Genomic DNA, 6,000 nt, shown 5'->3' on the forward strand with positions numbered 1-6,000 from the left:
TCAAAAATGTAGTTGAGTAGAAAATACAAATACTGCTCTCAAATGTAGTAAAATAAAAGTAAAAAGTATCCACTGTAAAATGTAATTAAGTAAAGCCCAGATACTTCAAAATTCTACCGTACTTTTACTACTTGTACTTCACCACGTTCCACCACTGGGCTTAATATCCCTTCCATTATCAGTTGTCCTCATTGTTTACGATTGTTTTTCTGCAGTGGCTGGCTATTGAAAAGTGAAATAGTTTGCGCACTGAAGTACTAATTACATTTTTGGAGAGTGTCTGCACTGCGAGATAAAACACACAAACGCAGTTCAGTTATCAGTATTGTCAGGGCAATAGTAATTATTGAGATATACACATAATTAAAAGGAAAAAATATGTTTACAAATCAGCTGTAATCAGCGCTAGCAAGAAACCAGGCTTACAACAAGGATACGTTAAGACACTGCTTTTAAGTCAATTATTTAATCCTGTTTCAAAGTTCTGCCCATTAACTTACACAATGAGCCAGTACACATGTTCCATTAAACCTAGTGCTCTTTGGTTAAAAAGCATTCAATAGCAAACTTTAGACACCCCGCAGCTACGTTTTGTTCTGATGTTGTTAATAGACTTCACCAGAATACAGTTTGAGCGGTGGCATTACTGGAGCTGCAATGCCCCCTGCTGGAGACGAGAGGCAAGACGTGACAAATAAGTGGGACTGAGTGACATGAAATGCAGTGTACTGTATATTTCCCATGGGTTTGGTGCAATCGTGCGTAACGGCTCCAAGCACATAATCACACTCAATTACTTTTGACCATTTCCATCCATATAAAAGACGGGCAAACGCAATAAGACAAGGTACGATGTATTTGACTTAAGGCATTTAACCTCTATGGGGCTGTGTGTGCATCTGACGTTAACAGCACACTCTGGGGAATCTATACTAACTTACCTTAAGAAGTGTAATACATTATACAAGATTACTGCAGCGTGGTTGTCGAGTCGAGAGCCGTCATTGTTGCTTAAACCAGCTCTGACTTCACACATGAGTAATTAGTCTTCTTCACTGTCAGTGTTAATGAGATGTGAAAAGAGACTGAGAGCTTCCAGCGGTGACCAGCTGCCTGTGTCCACAACTGTTAGAGCATCAAAACCATTGGACTATGATGGATGAGAAAGGAGATATGAAGCTTCGTAATGGAGAGCGTTTAGTTGCATCTGTGTTCAAGCAGATGCCTTAATCAAGACTGCACAATACTGCAAAATTATCAATGTCACTATACTGTCAATATCCATTACGCAAGAAACTAAATGTATCATAATAATGCCAAAGTAAAAAAAACAAAACAAAACTGTCATTCTGAGTCAGATAGAGAAAAGTAAAGCAGAACTAAGAAACATTTTTACTAGGGATTAACCAATTCGATATTGGCACCGATACAAAGAAATTTACTGGATCGGACATCGGTTTAGCCAATATTCTAGTTGGACGAAAAAATGGTGAGAGGTGGCCAAGAAAGTCTCATGATGTTGAATTGAACCACAGAACAACTTTGTTCTGTTGTTACTTAAGAGATAAATAACATTATTATTTACTATTTCAGTTTAGTTTAAAGGAAATAAATACTTTTTTCGGTTTCTACAGACTATTAGACCCGCCGTAGTATCAGAATCGGTATCAGAATCGAAAAAGCTGGACCGGTGCATCCCTAATTTTTACCTCATTAAATGTCTTTTTAAGTTCCTGTGATGGGTAAATATGCATTTTCATGTGTCTGAAGCATTTGTCGACACTCTCTCCTATCTACGTGTGGAAAATCATCCTTGCAATATGGCCGACATGACCTGAAGAGAGTTCTGGGAAATCCTAGCACTTTATTTTAGATATTTGCCAACATTATTTTGTTTTATATGCAAAAACCGCTTTTGAGTCTGTTCCCTATCGATCAGAATTGCATAGTTCTGCTTTAAAATGTCAAAAGTCAAATCAGTTGTTTTTTCAGTACCAACCTAGTAGTGTTGTGGTCATGGTAAGTAAAAGTATTAAGGTATGTGCTTAAAAATGTACTAAATAATGCACTAAAATAAAAGCATTTTGTGCATATCTTGAGGTCTTATGAGGCTTCAAATGTCGCGATTTTGATAAAGATTTGTGCTGAATTTTGTTCAGCAGAATCAGTTGAATCGATCAGTTTTCTTAGATGTTTTTATTTGTATATTGTTGTTTGCTCAAATTATGAACTCGATCTTTCAGCAGGTCTCAAACAATAATAAAAAAAATACTCTTATTTTTCAGTCCTGTTCAAAAATGTAGTTGAGTAGAAAGAACAGATACCTGCTCTTAAATATAGTGAGGTAAAAGTAAAGTAAGTATCCACTTCAAAACCTACACTAGTAAAGTTTTTAGGCATCTGTACTTTACCTAAAAACTTTACATAACTACTTTTACTTATGTTACGTTATGTTCTACCACTGATTTTAACACGTAGATCTCAATATTTCTATATGATCCCATAATATATAGAATAAACTTAATGTTTATACCCTTTATTTTTCTCGTATCGTCCAGCCCTGGCCAGAATGTTCATGTTCTTTCTAACTCAACCTTAAGTTATTCAGATGATAAATGCTGCACATGGGTCGCCGTTATGAACTCGCACTTTAAAACACTTCTATATATAGTTGTATTGTAAACAAGTTTGGCGTACGTCTGCCTTTCTTTAACTCGAGTAGCTAAAATATTTAAATAAACACTCTAATGGAACTATACATCTTGGAGTATAAAACCTGAAGGATATTGTATAGTGTCAGGTATAAAGTAAAAGTACATTCATACAGTGAGCTAAAAACACACAATAGCTAATGTGTGTTTGACCGTGATGTAAACCAAACCACATTGTTAACAAAGGAAACGAGAAAAAAAGAAGATATACAGAGCTTATGAAATATTCTTACCTGAAAACAGCAGAAGGATAAATCGGAGCAGATGGGACTAGATGGAAGAGGGATGGAACAGCGTCTGGGAAGATAAAATACATTTATTTGTTTGATAGTTCACTACCGTTTACTTGGTTCATCATTAATTGAAAAGAAAACCGTTAATATGAAAACAAAACTACATAACTACATTTTTGAGCGAGTAAAGCCTTAGTTTGTGTGGGACGTGGGATGAATCTGACGCTTTGCCAACCTGCCTGAGGTGGTGAAACAATAGTGGGATGTTTACTCTAATCGCAACACAACTATTTTAACCATAGAGGCCGCTTTAAAGGTAGGGATGGGCAAGATCGATACCGACATGTTGCTGCTGACTGAGGTATTGGAAAGAATACCTCAAAGTTATATATAATATTTCAAAGTTCACATTTTATACGGCAGTGTCCATTGACCAACTTGACCAAAAGACTGACATATGAACTGATAAACTAATGCAAGAATCATATTTCAGCAGTGAATTTTGTTGTAAAAGTACAGATACTGGAGCAAAGAAATAATAATAAAAAATACTCAAGTAAAACTATCACATGTAAAAATCTAAAGTAAAAGTCTTAAAGAGTAAAAAGTATAAGTATTTCACACACATTTTGAGGCTTAAAGCTTCAAATGTAGTGATTATGATAAAGATTTGTGCTGAATTGTATTCAATAAAAACGACTGAATCAAATTTTTTTTTCTTTTATATTGTGTGCTCAAACTATAAACTTGCTAAAAATAAACCCCTGCGCCTTTTCTGCAGGTCTCAAACAATAATAAAAAATACTTTATAGTCCAAAAGTCAAAAATGCAGTGAAGTACAAAAATACCTTCTCTCAAATGTAGTGCAGCAAAAATAAAAAAGTATCCACTTTAAAATGTACTTAAGTATGTGTTTTAGGTATCTGTAGTTTCCTACTTTTGTTACGTTTCACCACAGCGTGTAAAAGACTCCCCACAAGAAAAGTTACACAGCTCACCAGATTATTTCATTGTATACGTCTTCCTTTCCCAGATGTCCTCAGCACACATTCTCAGGAAGCCAGAAGTCAATGGGCTGTGAAGTGCCCAGTGAGCCAGCAGCAGTGTGAGCTCATGATATTCATGGTGTGGTGTGAATGAGGGAGGACGCCGCTCTGGCTCTTACATGTGCCGACCGCGGAGCCGGGGCCAGAGCAGATGAATGGGCGACCCGCTGGCTTCTTCTCTCTCCCAGACTCTCAACACATGGCCACCTGCTGCACATAGGGAATATTGGAAGTTATTTGATAGACAGTACGCCAAAGCAGTCAAGTTTTTGAATTTGATATTTACACTAACTCCTCAACAACTCTACATGGCAAAAAAGTGTTCATTCATTTTAATAAAAGGCCCAACATCTGATTTGTTTCCATGTATTTGAGCAAAATGTGTCCTGCTCCAGTACAGATATATTGTATACAATCAAAATAAGTCTGCATCTAATTATAATCAGGAAGTGTACGTTAGCATGGTAGTTGTTGCTAGCTTTACTGTCGCGACAAAACTCCGCACTGGTCTTTGAAAGGCGTGAAAAGAGCTTCTAAACTCATTGCGGTGAATAATTACGATACTCGGAATGCGTAAGGACAGTGAGGAATAACCACTGCAAACCGTTTAAAATGAACTAGCTCTGATTTTCATCTTTTTAAGACGGTAAAAATCAAATACAGCGTCTTCAAAATAGTTTTAAATTAAGACGATAAGGATTTACATGTACAACAGCAGAAAGGAGAAAATGTGGAGTAGGTTAGCTAGCTAGCGAGTTTTCGGTTGGCCCAATTGTTACTTACTTTGCTATATAATTACATAGAATTTCTTTAGTTAACTACAGTACTGCAACTTTTGCCCCGCCCACTTTAAGAATGGAACTAGAACCTTCTTGCTGTGAGGTGAGTGATAGCATCTCAGAAACTGTACCAGTTTAGCCCTGCTTAGGTCCGATAGATATCATTTTGAGGTTGCATTTTTATGGCTAACTTCTGAAGTTACTATGTCTAAGGCGTATTCAAATAGCCTTTTATAATGAGCTTGCATACATTCGGTTTCCCTCAGATTACGCAACTCCGTACAAAAATGAAATCAGCTTTAGTTTGAAATTTTTAACTATAAAACTCCAGGACATTTCACAATGCAACTCCAAACGGTTTGGCAGAGATGGATGGTACAGACGAAGCAGTGAGCGTTCAGAATGAAGTAATGAGGGAGGAGGAGGAGAGGAGGAGGGGGCGATAGGAGGAGGAAGGAGGAGTGAGAAGGAAGGAGGGGAGAGGAGGAGGGAGGAGGAGAGAGAAGATGAGAGGAAAAGGGAGGAAGCGGGAGGAGAAGAAAGAAGAGAGGAGTGTGAAAGAGGGAGGAAGAGGGGGGAGAAAGAAGGAGAGGGGAAGAGGGAGGAGGAGAGAAAAAGAAGGACAGAAGAGAAAGGAGGAAGAGCAAGAAAGAAGGAGAAAAGAGGGAGGAGAAGAGAAGAGAAAAGAAGACGAGTGTGGAAGAGGGAGAAATAGGGATGAGAGAGGAGAAAGAAGAGAGGAGAGAGGAAGAGGGAGAAGGAGAGAGAAGGACAGAAGAGGAGGGAGGACAAGGGAGGATGTGAAAGAAGGAGGGAGAAGAGAGGAGAAAGGATGAGAGAGGAGCTTCTGCTTCTGCCTCTCCCGCCCCTTCTGTGGGACATAGCCTCTCGATGGGACAGTCCACACACCTGCTCAAGGGCATCACTCACCCAAATGAAAAGTGTCCTCGCCGGATCCGTGGAGGGGCGCTAATGAGACGTCGGATTAGCGCAATGTTCGGTTAGCTCCTGACATGACCCGTGCCAGCTGTAAACACAAGTCTGGTAACCGTCTGACAGCTTATGTATTTTTAGTATCTTCAATTTATCTCACTGTATGAAAATATAGGCTAAAATGTTACACCTCTATTGGGTTTTATTAGTTTTGATCAAATCCAGTTGGCAGCTGTTTGCAGAGCTTCTTGGTCTATTTAAATAAAAAGATGTGTTGGAGTTTTACATTCATCTTATT

Source organism: Periophthalmus magnuspinnatus, chromosome 2, assembly GCF_009829125.3.
Source record: "Periophthalmus magnuspinnatus isolate fPerMag1 chromosome 2, fPerMag1.2.pri, whole genome shotgun sequence".
In the NCBI taxonomy this organism is placed as follows: domain Eukaryota; kingdom Metazoa; phylum Chordata; class Actinopteri; order Gobiiformes; family Gobiidae; genus Periophthalmus; species Periophthalmus magnuspinnatus.